This window comes from Triticum aestivum, chromosome 6A (genome assembly GCF_018294505.1).
Source record: "Triticum aestivum cultivar Chinese Spring chromosome 6A, IWGSC CS RefSeq v2.1, whole genome shotgun sequence".
NCBI lineage: Eukaryota > Viridiplantae > Streptophyta > Magnoliopsida > Poales > Poaceae > Triticum > Triticum aestivum.
Genome location: NC_057809.1, coordinates 371141421 through 371155530, shown reverse-complemented (window position 1 = coordinate 371155530; position 14110 = coordinate 371141421).

The window sequence follows — 14110 nt, the reverse complement described above, 5'->3', positions numbered from 1 at the left end:
TGGAAGCCTCAAAAACTTAAATAAAAGATGGGCAAAAACCCTAGAAATCTCATTCATTGCTCCAAAATGCTCTTCTTAAATGTTGATAATTTTTGGTAAGGGTTCTGGTCCCAACCAAAATATTGAACATTTTTAAGGAATTATTTTTGGGACTTTGGATTTAATTCATTAGCTATTTGAATTTGAATTATATTCATATAATTAGAATATAATTTCAAATACCCCTGAAATATTTTATAAGCTTTTGGAAAAGTCCATCTAGCTATATAAAATATTCAGAGGAGTTTTTGGCATTGTTTGAATTATTTTAAATTTAAAACAGTGGCAAAATAAATTAAATAAAACAAAACAGAAATAAAAGAGAGAGAGAAGGAAGTTACCTGGCCTCACCCGTGCAGCCCACCAGAGCCGGCCCAGCTCCTCCAGTGGCCCAGCTGGCCAGCCCATCTGGCCGGCCCAGCCCACCTCCTCCCCCTTGTCATCTTCCTCCTCTGCCAGGAGGACGAACAGAGGCGAGGCGTGGCGCGCGCCCGAGAGGCCTCGGCCACCTCCTGCTTCCCCCTGGCCACCTCCTGCTTCCTCTCGACGCCCCGGTGACGCCACGCACCCTCCCAGGCCTCGCACTCTCCCCGTGCCTTCTCCCCCCTTTCTCTGGCTCCCTCTCTCCTCCACCGAGCGGAGCCCCGTCGCCACCGACGCCGTTCGCCGCGGCCACCACCACCCCCTCTCCTCCCCGACGCGCTCCCGAGCTCCGCAGTGCCGCCCTCGACCTCCTCGACGTCTCACGCGACCAGAAGGGCCCCGAGCAGCCGCCATCGTCATCATCTCCAAGCTTCGGCCCCGGCGCCCTTCTCCGTCGATTCGGCCACTCCGACGCGCCCCCGAGCCCACTAACCCTCCCTGCATCTCCGCGGTGAGCCTTTGACCCGATTCCCCCTCTCCCCGTGCCCTACCTCCCTCTCTAGCCGCCGTTCACAACAAGCCGAGGACCCCACGCCACTGGCGATGTCGCCGCCGTCACTGCAGCCAGCAAGGCTCGAAACCGAGCACGGCACCGTGCTCCTAGCATCTTCAGGAGCTCGGTGAGCCCCTTAGCCATCCCTCCCGTCCTCTGTGGCCTCGCCCCGCTCGAACCCGAAGCTCCGGCCGCCGCACTTGCCATCGCCGTCGCCGGCTCCGGCCACCCCAGCCACGGCCACAGCCACAGCTGGACACGTCGCGTCGCGGACGTTCTAATGAGCCAAACCGCGCGCCAAACCATCGCCCCTAGCTCAAATCCGAGCCGCGCCGCCGTGCGGAATGGTCGCCGCCGGCGATACTCCGGCGACTGCCGACGGGGCACGCTTAATTAGTGTTAATGGCCCCACTAATTAAACCCACAGCCACTGACGGTGGGCCCCACCCCTGGTCAAACCCCAGTCAGCGCTGGGTTTGACCGGGATTAGCTCCTGTGTCACTGACGGGTGGCCCCCACACGTCAGGTTTGACCTGGGGCGCCCAGTTGACCCTGCTGACGTCACTGTGACGTGGTGCTGACGCCATAATCATTTCTGGATTTAATATTATTCAGGAAATTCCAGAAAATGCCTAATACTTCTAAAAAATCATAGAAAATTAACCGTAACTCCAAATTAAATAAATTATATATGAAAAATTATCAGAAAAAATCAAGGAATCCATCTGTACCACTTTCATGCATGTTAGAACAACTTATAGCTGCTGTTTGGCACAAATCAATTAAATGGCATTTGAATAATCACATATGGAGTTTGAATTTGAATCTTGTATTCAAACCAACTTCATTTAATCTGTTTCTAGTTGCATTAGCCCAAAACACATTCATTTTGCCATGTCATGATCATGCATCATATTGTGCATTGCATTGATTGTGTTCCCTTCTGTGTTGCCGGTATTTGTCCCCTCTCGATAGACGTGATACCGATGATGTGATCGTTGACACCGATGAAGACTCAATGTTATCTTCAGAAGTGCCAGGCAAGCAAAAACCCCTTGTTCATTCCGATAAAATCCCACTCTCTCGCTCCTGCTCTCTTTTACTGCATTAGGACAACAATGATTCATCTGTTACTTGCTGCGGTAGTTGAACCCCTTTATCCTTTGCATGACCTGTCATTGCCACAGTAAATAGATGAAACCCAGTAGTATGAGTAGGAGTTGTTTGAGCCATGTTGTGCCTACTCATTCATGTTTGTTTGTCATGCCTGCTATTGCTTAGAGTTGAGTCAGGTCTGATTCATCGGGGATGAATCAGAGGTGTGTGAACATGTCCTACTGTGTGTGAGCTAAGTGTGTGAACACGATTTGGTAAAAGGTAACGGTGAGAGGCCATGTAGGAGTACATGGTGGGTTGTCTCATTGAAGCCGTCCTCAGGAACTGAGTTCTGTGTTTGTGATCCATGATTCAGCTACTACCATACATTGGGCCCTGAAATATGACCCCGCTCGACTTCTTATTCACCCTTGTCCTCTGTCCAGGAGTTGCAAGTAGTTTCTGGTGTTTGTAGTATGCTGGAGGCCGTGGACAGCGCTGACCGTAGGGGTGGGCTGTGATGCGGTAGGCACGTGGCCGGGTATACCGGGCACCCGTTTGGTGTCACGGAACCCTGTTCACATCGTTTGGGGCTGTGAGCGAAACTCCGGCCGGATCTCCTCATGGATGGAACCCGAATAGGCGATAAACCTGGACTAGAGACTTGAGTGTTTAGGTAGGTCGTGGTCTACACCCACGTCGGCTTTCGCTTGAAGTCTGCCGAGCACATGTCGTGTGCAGACGCTAAGTGGTGGAAACATGTATGAAGAAGTACACCCCTGCAGGGTTAACATCATCTATTCGAATAGCCGTGTCCGCGGTAAAGGACTTCTGGGTTGCTTATATCAGTTCATAGACAAGTGAAAGTGGATACTCTAAAATACGCAAGATAAGCGTGAGTGCTATGGATGGCGTTCTCGTAGGGAGACGGGAGCGGATCCATAGTGGTGTATTGATATGGTGAATATGTGGACTCGTGTGCGCCACCTCAAAAGAGTTACATTGCAGTCGTAGTTCAGGATAGCCACCGAGTCAAAGCTGGCTTGCTGCAGTTAAACCCCACCATCCCCTTGATGATAATGATGCATATATAGTTAGTTCTGATGTAAGTCTTGCTGGGTACATTTGTACTCACGTTTGCCTATTTTATGTTTTTGCAGAGAGACTTCAGTCTCACTAGTATTTCCGCGTGGTCTTCGACGTTTAGCTTGTTACCTCAGCTACGATCTTGTGCCTCGGCAGGATCTAGTAGATAGTCAGGCTTCTCAGCCTTTTTCAGTTATAGATGTCTGTACCCAGACATGATAGCTTCCGCATGTGCTTTGATTTGTATGCTCTGATTGTTGGGTCATGAGACCCATGTTTGTAATATCTCGCTCCTCGGAGCCTATTGAATAATTACTTGAGTTGTAGAGTCATGTTGTGATGCCATGTTGTATTTGCACATATCGAGCATATTGTGTGTATGTTATTGAAATGCTTGGTATGTGTGGGATCTGGCTATCTAGTTGTTTATCCTTAGTAGCCTCTCTTACCGGGAAATGTCTCCTAGTGTTTCCACTGAGCCATGGTAGCTTGCTGCTGCTCTGGAACACTTAGGCTGGCCGGCATGTGTCCTTCTTCGTTCCTGTGTCTGTCCCTTCGGGGAAATGTCACGCGATGAATACCGGAGTCCTGCTAGCCCAGTGCTACAGCCTGGATTCACTCGCTGATGACCGACACGTTCGATGTTGGGTCATGGATGCCTGTCCCTGTAAGTCTGTGCCACTTTGGGTTTACGACTAGCCATGTCAGCCCGGGCTCCTTATCATATGGATGCTAGCGACACTGTCATATACGTGTGCCAAAAGGCGCAAACGGTCCCGGGCAAAGGTAAGGCGACACCCGTGGGAATACCGTGCGTGAGGCCGCAAAGTGATATGAGGTGTTACATGCTAGATCGATGTGGCATTGAGTCGAGGTCCTGACAGATAAAGACTGGGCCGCGCTGGGATTGGTATGTTTAGGTTTTAATCCGTTTTTTACACAAATGATTTTGGCACAAAAAACGATCCAAATAATTTTCTGAAAAAATATTAGAACATCCACAAGAACAGATATAGTTACATACAACATAGTGAACATTTTTCCAGTCCAAAATACTTATACAGAATACATATAATATTTTTATAAACTTTACTTTTGAACTTATAAAATGTCCCACGAAATATTTTTGAACTCCTGAGAAAATTCCAAATAACATTTAACACATATCCAACTCATTAATATTGAAGGAGTCTTATTACCTTCTCTTGCATTATTTAAATTTCTCGGTTAGAATTGTTTTAAATATTCAAAATCCAATTGGGAGAATATTCAATTATTCACCAATTTTATTCTTTGAGGAAGTCATGTAATCCTCTGTCATATTTTGAATTGGAAACATTATGAATATTCTATAAATCCAAAATAAGACGCCAATGGAAAATTGGGGAAAGTCCTTTTATTCCCTCTCGATAAAATATTCATTTAACACCAAAAGTTTCAAATCCTAGTCAAATTTAACTAACATCAATCAACACAAGAAAGTTTTTAATTATTCCTATTTATATATTTAACATTCCAAAATTTAGAATTTTGGGATGCTAAAATGGCAATTTAAATTATGGCGGAATATGAGTTGAAAACACGAACAAAGCAAATGCTGCCATGGGATCACAAGCAAACACCCTCCGTCCAGGTGCTTTAATTAACCCATTAATGGAGAAGTTGTTAGCGAGGCAGGCGGCGGCTGGTGCATGGAGGTCAAAGAGCTTGCTTCCCGGTGAGCATGGGCGGCCGCTGCTCGCTCGTGCCCCATCGAGCCTGCGAGGTGGACATTATGCACGCGTCCCGTCGAGCCTGCGAGGCAGACTGCTCGCACGCGTCCCGTCGAGCCTGCACAGTGGACTTCTCGCGCTCGTCTCGTCTAATCAAACAGTTCCACGCATGCCACCAAGTATGGTTAAATTTCGACACGGTTAATATAATACAACCGTTTGCGATATTAACGTGTTAGCTTTTTGTTTCAAAAAGACATCGTTGGCTACTAATGTGTGTGCCTCTTGTCAATCTGGATGATTTTTTTACCATGGCATATATGTGCCATGTCATGAAACCATGCCAAGTTTCATGTTTTTTTGGTGAGTTTGTGATTTACTGGGATTTAAAAACCGAGATTCTCAATGTGTCAGGATGACAACAAGTTTGTAATTCATTCCCATTCCTTAAATGAGACCTAAACATGCACACAATGACACATGTATGATTTCCCACCCATTTTGCTTCACTGGAGCATGTGCTTGTAGTTCAAATTTAAATTATGGACTACATTAAATGCATAGAAAACTTAATTAGTAATATATACAATGGCCAAACAAACCCTGAACGGTTTCAAATTTCAGGACGACACTCCAGTTATTCTATGTTACCTGTAGAAAACAAAGTTCAAGGTGAGAAGAGGCAGCGATTATTGTTTCGCCCACGAGAGGGGCATGTTTCCCTACCGGAACCACGAGGGTTGCGACAGGCTCCGATTTGTAAGAGGCTTGTAATATAGCTTTGCCCAAATTGGACAATTATATGTACCATGTAGTGACACCATGCCAAGTTTCATGATTTCCTGGGGAGTTTTGGATTTACAGAGATTTAAAAACCGAGATTCACAATGTTTATGGCCAAGCCAGGACGGTGAGACAGTTGAATTCATTCCCATTCATTCCATGGGACCTAAACAGGCATCCTAAGGAAACATGTACGTTTTTTCTAGCCATTTTGGTGCACTGGAGCATGTATCTGTAGTTCGGATTTGAATTAGTGAATTTTCTAGAAAACTCACATTAAATGCCTAGAAAACTCAATTAGTGAATCAAAAAGGTCAAACGAACCCTGAATAATTTCAAAGTTCAGAGCGAATCTCACATTGTTCCGTGTTGTGTGTAGAAGAAAATACGAGGCTAGAAGAGGGAGCTATTATCGTTTGGCCTACTAGGGGACACATTTCCCTATCGAAACCACAAGGGTTCTTGCGACATGCTCCGGTTTGTAAGAGGTTTGTAATAAAGCTTGGCCCAAATAGGCAATGTTTTTACCACGACATATATGTGCCATGACATGACACCATGCCACTTTTGCTGACTTTCTGGTGAGTTTTGGATTTATGGGGATTTAAAAAGTGAGATTCGAAATGTTTGAGGACGAGCTAGGACACCGGTACGGTTGTAATTCGTTCCCATTCCTGGCATGGGACCTAAACATGCACCCAAAGACACATGTATAATTTTTCTAGCAATTTTGGTGAACTGGAGCATCTATTTGTAGTTCAGATTTGAATTATGAACATTAAATGCCCAGGAAACTCAATTTGTGTATAAATAGGTCAAACAAGCCCTGAATAAGTTTAAATTTCAGCACGAATATCATGTCATTCCATGTTGCCCGTGGAAGAAAGTACAAGGCAAAAAGAGGCAGCGATTACGTTTCGCCCACAAGGGGAACACGTTTCCCTATCGGAACCACGAGGCTCCTTTAAGAGAAGCTCCGATTTGTAAGAGGTTTGTAATGAAGCTTGGCCCAAATTGGACAATTTTTTTACCAGGACATATATGCGCCATGACGTGACACCATGCCACCTTTGATGACTTTTTGGTGAGTTTAGGATTCACGGGGATTTAAAAACCGAGATTCCAAATGTTTGAGGATGAGCCAGGATGCGGGTACGGTTGTAATTCGTTCTCATTCCTGACATGGGATCTAAACATGCACCCAAGGACACATGTATAAATTTTCTAGCCATTTTGGTGAACTGGAGCATGTATTTGAAGTTCAGATTTGAATTATGGACATTAAATGCCTAGGAAACTCAATTTAGTGTATAAAAAGGTCAAACAGACCCTGAATAAGTTTAAATTTCAGCACGGATATCCTGTCATTCCATGTTGCCCGTAGAAGAAAATACAAGGCGAAAAAGGCAGTGATTACATTTTGCCCACAAGGGGGACACATTTCCCTGTCAGAACCACGAGGCTTCTTTGAGAGGAGCTCCGGTCTGTAAGAGGCATATAATAAAACTTGCGCCAAAATGGACGAAAAAATTCCTCGACATATATGTGCCATGTCGTGGCACCATGCCAGGTTTCATGATTTTAGGGTGAGTTTTGGATTTACGGTGATTTGAAAACCGAGATTCTTCTCACGAAATGTTTTCAAATAGCACACGGCTCACTCACGAAAGCCATGTGCCTAACAAACCGTGGCCGATGCCCCCTCCCCCTGCTGTGCGCGCGATCTGAGTCGTGCGTTCCGATTGGCTAGAACCCAAACCCCACGGATCGTACGTTTGCACCGTTGGATGCTCCCAGATTGAACGGCAACCCTGAGCCCTTTCGACAGCACATGCAGTACATGGGTAAGCATAGTGTGCATGCGTCATGCTAGCTCACGCTTCCTTATCTACTAGGTTTTCTAGGTAGGCTACCGTTTCTCGGCACTCCTCTCATTGGTTTCCCGCCTCTTCTCCCATCGTTTTCCCGCTAATAGTGTCAGTGCTCATTGAAGGCTATCAGCGACACACCAGCCATGTAAATATCCCACACAGTTTCTAAAAGCACAAATGTGTGTGATAGGAGGGAGTAGCTCCCATAGGGTGACCAACGTGAAATGCCTTAATGCCAAGGAGGCAATTCTTATCAGCAAGGGGCGGCTTCCCATCCGCTAGCCTAGTCTAATAGAACGAAGAAGTTAAGCATGCTCGGGCCGGAGTAGTCCAAGGATGGGTGACCCGGTGGGAATTTGCATATCTCAAGCTTCATTTAAATGGACACGGTCATTATAGAGATATATTATATCTCTATAGTGACCTATCATGGCAATTATATAAACCTTGGGATCCTTGTTTTGCTAATTTGTAGACTATATTTTTATGGGTTATTTTTTCCTCTAAAAAATTAAAGAATGATTGACTTTACCTGTCATGGCGATTATATAAACCTACTATCACTACTGCAGGATGCTGTTAACATGATACTACGATCAGAGACCCTTCGACGAAACTATGTGCGATGCAATAATCGCAAACGGTGGTGTAAAAAACCCGTCAAAAAGCTGCAATACATTTGCGATGACGGATGCATCAAACACGGTTCGGATTTTAGTTGCGGGTGTGATGCAGGGCATATGGCTCAGTTTAATTAACTGTTTGCGATGAGGAGGAACAAAAGAAACGGGCAGCAAGATGAAGGTGTGTGCTATATACAGCATACAGTTCACTCGGATGAACTGTTTGTGATTAGGCAACACAAAAGAAACGGGCACCCAGATGAAGGTGTATGCGATGTACATCATACGGTTCACTCGTATGAACTGTTTGTGATTAGGCAACACAAAAGAAACGGTCAGCCAGATCAAGGTGTGTGCGATATATGGTGCAGTTAACTCGGCCTTGTCGTTAGTGTGTGACCTCTGTGCCAACCGTTCGCTCCCCACTAGCCTCTTCTTGCACTGTGGCAACCGTCCACCGCCTCTTTGCCTTCCCTCTTAATTTGGAACTACTGTTGCATGCTCTTCCTCCCCCCATTTGCCTTCACCCTTCCTTCTGCCATTGTTTGATCATCTTCTCCATGGAGGGAGCAGGCCGGAAATGACCCCGTTATTCTTGCCCCGATTTGAAAGATGACGTGTTGGAGGAACTCATTGATCGGTGCAACGTCATCACCTCTGCTAGCATGGCAGGTTCGTTCAAGACCATTCTCGACTCAACTAATAACATCATTATAAGCAACCCAAGGGTCCAGGATCGGTTTGATCTCCCCTATCTTCTTCACCGTGACCCTACTGACTAGCGCAGAGATGACGGAAGCCTTTCCTTGTGCAAGTTGATGTCGCTTGATAATGATATGTGTGATGTTAATATTCCATCGCTTGAGGGCAAGGCTTGGGCAGGCGCAAATGGAGATTGGGTTGTTTATATTGGGTACAACTGCGAGTGGGAACTTGTGAATGTGTACACTCGTCACCGGGTTCCACTTCCAAAAATCTCAGACTACCCAGATGTTGAGTACACCGGTATTCACGTGAGTTCAAATATGATCATGGTGACTGTCATCTATGGAAGATAGCAATTTGTCGAGTTCCCAACCGCTCTTGGGATTACACGAACTATGAAGTTATTGCTATCTTTGACAAGCTTGTTGCCATCCTTACTTGTATGCCTCGATGGAGATTGCTCAAAAATCAATTTCTATACATGGATAAGTACTGTGATGGTGATGCAATTCAATACGAGGGTCTTGTGTTTGCTGCCACCACTCATGGCTCTATTTTTGCATGGAATCTTGATGCTCTTGGTATGTTTGTCTCCCATCGTAATTATAATTGTTTCATCCACATGCATGCGGGTTAGCTAGTTTCCCTTTACTAATTAACCTTCTTGTGTTTCCAAGGTCCCGTGAACATTCCACCACCTATACTTGAAAAAATTTATAACCAAGGAGGAGATGATGATGCTGATGATCACGAGCATGAGGATGAGCAGGACCCATATACTGAGTGGCGCCTGGAAACCTATTCTGATGGATCGCCTCTTCTTGTCTGTATAAAGGGCACTGCTGATGTTACTAAGGAAGCAAGTGTTGTCTCACATGGTTGCACTCTCCGGGCCTATTCCAACATCAGTTGCAGGGTATTCAGGATGGATACTAGTGTACTAGCACCAACACCTTCTCCCCGGTTCAGTATTTCTTCCTTGGAAAAAATTATCCAATGATGGTGGAAGGCGATCCAGCTGCTATTGACAGAACGTTACTACCATTTATGAGAAGCAACTATATCTATACCTTGGACATTGCTATGGGTCCTAACATAGGCCACTTTAGCCCAGATGATCAGTCCTGCGTTGGTCTCGAGATTGAAAGTAGTTGGCCCTTCCTAGAGAATCACTACTAGTTCAAAGCAAGCGTTTCCAATGCCGACGAGTGATTGAGCTGAAGTTCATTTCATCGCTTTGTTATTTTTTGTGTGAGAAAAACTTTACTTTACTATAATGTTCTGCTGGAAATGATCTATAATCCAACGTGTATCCTCGTTGTCGTTGTGGTTTGATGACTTGTTGTAGACTTGTTGTATGTAATCAATGGTACATTTGCATATGCGTCCATCAACTCACGCCTGCTAGTGGTGTCCATATGAACAGTACTAGTGATTTAGTTGCAAAAATTAGATAGTGCTAGTGCTTTTTAGCTGCATATTTTGACAAATCACAGTGTTACAAGGTTCACAAACGGCAATGTTACTAGATAAAAAAAATTCAATATTTCCAGTTTGACAAATGGCAACATACCCAAAATGGTAGATGCAAATCTTACCCAATTTTTTCTACGTGGTTGCACACGAGTCATCCAAAACAACCGTTTGTGTTGAAGGGATGCACAAATCCTACACTGCGAGGGAAGACCATAGCTCTCACTTTGCATATGGGTGTTCTATCTAAAACGTTTGCAATCAAGACCTGCAGAAATCCTGCTCGACACATTTTCCCTTAGCTTCCTGGGGAAGCAATCGGTTTGCATACAGGCATTCTAACTAAAACGTTTGCGATGAGTGTTTTATATTTAAAAACCATTGACATTTTTTCAAAAGAAAATTGTTTGATAAGTCTCTACATTAAGAGAGAAAAATGCAAGTTTGTTCAAACCATATCTTTAATTTAGTCACACTGTGAATTTATATTCATATGATCGAGCATTGGAGATACAGTATTAAACCCCAAAAAAACTATTTCCGGTGGCGGAGGAGGCAGCGTGCCACGCCATCATTGTTGTTGTCGTCCTCCGGGACACCGTTGTTGAAGTCTTCAAGGCAGCACAAGATGTTCTTCACTTGTAAATCAAACATCATGTCGTCGCGCGATCGACGGGTGGGGCGCGGGAGGACGGCAATTGGCGCCGCTGAGAGGTAGTGGTCGACGGCAGTGTCCCACGCCGCTAAGGAGGCGCGCGCATGGGCATGTGTACAGCTGGTGCAGCCAAACGCACGGGGACACGTGCCATGGTAGGTGGAGGGATGCGCATGGGCAGGGGCACAGGCGCGGCGGGTGCAGCCAAATGCACGGGGGCCGGTGCCACGGGGGGTGGATGGGCGCGCATGGGCACGGGAGTTGGCATGTAAGCGAGCACGCATTGGTCCACAGAGACCTCGCTGAAGCCCGTGGCTTCCAGCTCTACGATAGTGCTTGGCGACCAGCCCGTGAATGCTACGGGGATGGTCACTGGCGCGGGCGCGGGGATGGCAGCTGGGACGGGAGCGAGCGCAGCAACCGCTGCGACCAGCTCATTCTGGGACATGTCCATGAGGCCCCATTCCTACTTATTTTCTATCTCCTCTGGCTCAGAGTCGACTTCACCAAACTTGAAGACTAGTGGCAGATGATCATTCTGTGCCATGTCGTTGGTGGGGGTCTGCGGGAGGGAGGGGAATGTGAGGCGAATAGTAAGGTCGCTCGTATTAAATAGCGGCTCGGGCGCCATTAATGGAGAGGAAGGCAGGTGTCCATGGAAGTCAAAGGGCTCGCTTCCCAGTGAGCCTGCGTAGCGTACAACTCACACGCTTCCCGGTGAGCCTGCGCATTAGAGGACAGCTTGTACGCCTCTCAGTCAGCCTGCATACCGGACTCCGCTCGCATGCCTCCTGTTCAGTCAAGGTCAAGCATCTGTCCGCACGTCACCTCCTATAGCCATTAAAATGAAGACATGTGGCATCACGTGAATGGTTAACAGAATGCACATGATTTGAATTACACAAATGTTTGAGATATTAAAGTGGCAACAATTTTTTCAAATTGCCTTTGTTGGCTGTTATTCGAGTGCACCTTCTCTCAAAATGGACACGAAAAATACCACTATAGGGTGCCATTCCATGATAGCATACCAAGTTTCATGAATTTTAGACGAGTTTTGGATTTACTAGAATTTAAAAACAAAGTATCTCAATGTTTTGCCGGGAATCGATGGTGCCCTGGTTTTTCAAATTCATTCTCATTTCTTGCATGGGACCTAAGCATGCACCCAAGGACACCGATTTGATTTTTCAATGAATTTATATGCATTAGAGCATGTGCATCTAGTTCAAATTTGAATTATGCACATAAAGGCATTAAAAACTCAATTAATGGATAAAAATGTCCAAATGAACCCTGAAAATCCCAAAAATTTACACAACACTCCTGTTTGTTCTATGTTGATAAGAGAACTTTTTTGAATGTAATGAGAGGCAGTGGATATCATTTCGTCCCCAAAGGTGGGACGTTCCCTACCAAAACTATCAGGCTTGTTGTGAGAAGCTCTGGTTTGTGAGAAGCATATCCCCAAACCTGCCCCAAATGGGACAAAAAATTACCACGGCATGTTGATGACGCTCCATGATAGCATGCCAAGTTTCATGAATTTCAAACGAGCTTTGGATTTACTATACTTTAAAACCAGGTATCTCAATGTTTCCGGCAGAGTGACCGTGGCAGGGTGTCTGACATTCATTCCCATTTCTTGCATGGGTCCTAAGCATGCAACCAAGGGCACATATTTGAATTTTCAACCAATTTATATGCATTAGAGCAGGTGCATATAGTTCAAATTTCAATTATGCACATAACGCATTGAAAACTCAATTTATGCATAAAAATGTCCAAACGAACCCCGAGAAATCCCAAAAATTGACACAACACTCCTATTGTTCTATGTTGACATGAGAATTTTTTTAAAGCAATAAGAGGCAATGGATATCGTTTCATCGCCACAGGTGGGACGTTCCCTACCGAAACCACCAGACTTGTTGTGAGAAGCTCTAGTTTGTGAGAAGCATATCCCCAAACCTGCCCCAAATGGTTGTTAGGTTGGTTGGAGTGAGCATTTTCCAGTTATCGAGAAGATGCCTTGTTTATATGTATTTGGTTCTTAGTTTGGTTGCAGTGAGCATTTGTCCAGTTATCAAGCAGATGCTTGTTTATCCGTATTTGTTTGTTAGGTTACTTTTTAGCATATTTCCAATTATGAAGCAGATGCCTTATTTATCTGTATCTGCTTGTTAGGTTGGTTGAAGTGAGCATTTGTCCAGTTTTCAAGCATATGCCATGTTTATCTATATTTGCTTGTTAGGTTGGTTGTAGTGAGACTCTGTCCAGTTTTCAACGGCTATATTTGGTTGTTATATGATGACCCACAAGTATAGGGGATCTATCGTAGTCCTTTCAATAAGTAAGAGTGTCAAACCCAACGAGGAGTAGAAGGAAATGACAAGCAGTTTTCAGTAAGGTATTCTCTGCAAGCACTGAAATTATCGGTAACAAGTAGTTTTTTGATCAGGTAATTTGTAATGGGTAACAAGTAACAAAAGTAAACAAGGTGCAGCAAGGTGGCCCAATCCTTTTTGTAGCAAAGGACAAGCCTGGACAAACTCTTATATAAAGGAAAGCGCTCCCGAGGACACATGGGAATTATCATCCAACTAGTTTCATCATGCTCATATGATTCATGTTCGTTACTTTGATAATTTGATATGTGGCTGGACCGGTGCTTGGGTACTGCCCTTCCTTGGACAAGCATCCCACTAATGATTAACCCCTCTCGCAAGCATCCGCAACTACGAAAGAAGAATTAAGGTAAACCTAACCATAGCATGAAACATATGGATCCAAATCAACCCCTTATGAAGCAACGCATACACTAGGGTTTAAGCTTCTGTCACTCTAGCAACCCATCATCTACTTATTACTTCCCAATGCCTTCTCCTAGGCCCAAACAATGGCGAAGTGTCATGTAGTCAATGTTGACATAACACCACTAGAGGAAAGACAACATACATCTCATCAAAATATCGAACGAATACCAAATTCACATGACTACTTATAGCAAGACTTCTCCCATGTCCTCAGGAACAAACATAACTACTCACAAATCATAATCATGTTCATAATCAAAGGGGTATTAATATGCATAAAGGATCTGAACATATAATCTTCCACCAAATAAACCAACTAGCATCAACTACATGGAG